At 79.9% G+C, this 482-nt stretch overlaps 1 protein-coding gene across 1 annotated transcript in view; it reads left to right on the forward strand.

Annotated features, from left to right (window-relative positions):
* Positions 1-226: 226 nt before the first annotated feature.
* The window catches only part of FAM110B (family with sequence similarity 110 member B), a 115,538-nt gene continuing 115,282 nt past the window's right edge, over positions 227-482 (forward strand). Inside the window, exon 1 of the mRNA XM_042022572.1 lies at positions 227-371. The gene's annotated coding sequence lies outside the window, so the exon portion shown is untranslated. The remainder of the gene's footprint in view (positions 372-482) is intronic.

The following is a 482-nucleotide window of genomic DNA, read 5'->3' on the forward strand; positions in this document are numbered from 1 at the left end:
GCGCCCAGCGTGCCACCCGCCGGCCTCCGCTCCCGGCGCCGCTGGGCCGAACAAAGGCGGCAGCGGCGGGTCCCCTTTGTGCGGCGCGGGCCGGGGAAGGGGCGAGCCCAGCGCCACCCGGAGCTCCCCGCCCCGCCGGCCCGGCTGGGCAGCGCGTCGGGAGGAAGCGCCGGCTCTGCGCAGGGAGGGCGGCTGCCAGAAGCCCAGGCCCTCCCCCGCCCCTGTCTCCTCCCCTCCGCCGCCGATCCTCCGCCCGCTCCGCCTTCTCCTCGCGGTGGCGGCGGTGGCTTTCTCGGCCCCGGCTCCTCGCTGTTCTCCGCGGCTTCGCCTCGCTCCTCTCCGGGGGCTCCCGCGCGGCGCTGGCCAAGACGGTAAGGGCGAGGCGTGGCGCCGGCTCGGGGCTGAACGCAGCTCCGTCCCGCGGCTCCCCTGCTGGCAGGGGGCGGCCCCGGGCAGCGGGGGCGGGCGGGACCCCTCGCTAC

The sequence above is a fragment of the Corvus kubaryi genome, unplaced genomic scaffold (assembly GCF_017639235.1).
Source record: "Corvus kubaryi isolate FWS band 111438036 unplaced genomic scaffold, C.kubaryi_AGA036_p1.0 37216, whole genome shotgun sequence".
NCBI classification, from domain to species: Eukaryota; Metazoa; Chordata; class Aves; order Passeriformes; family Corvidae; genus Corvus; species Corvus kubaryi.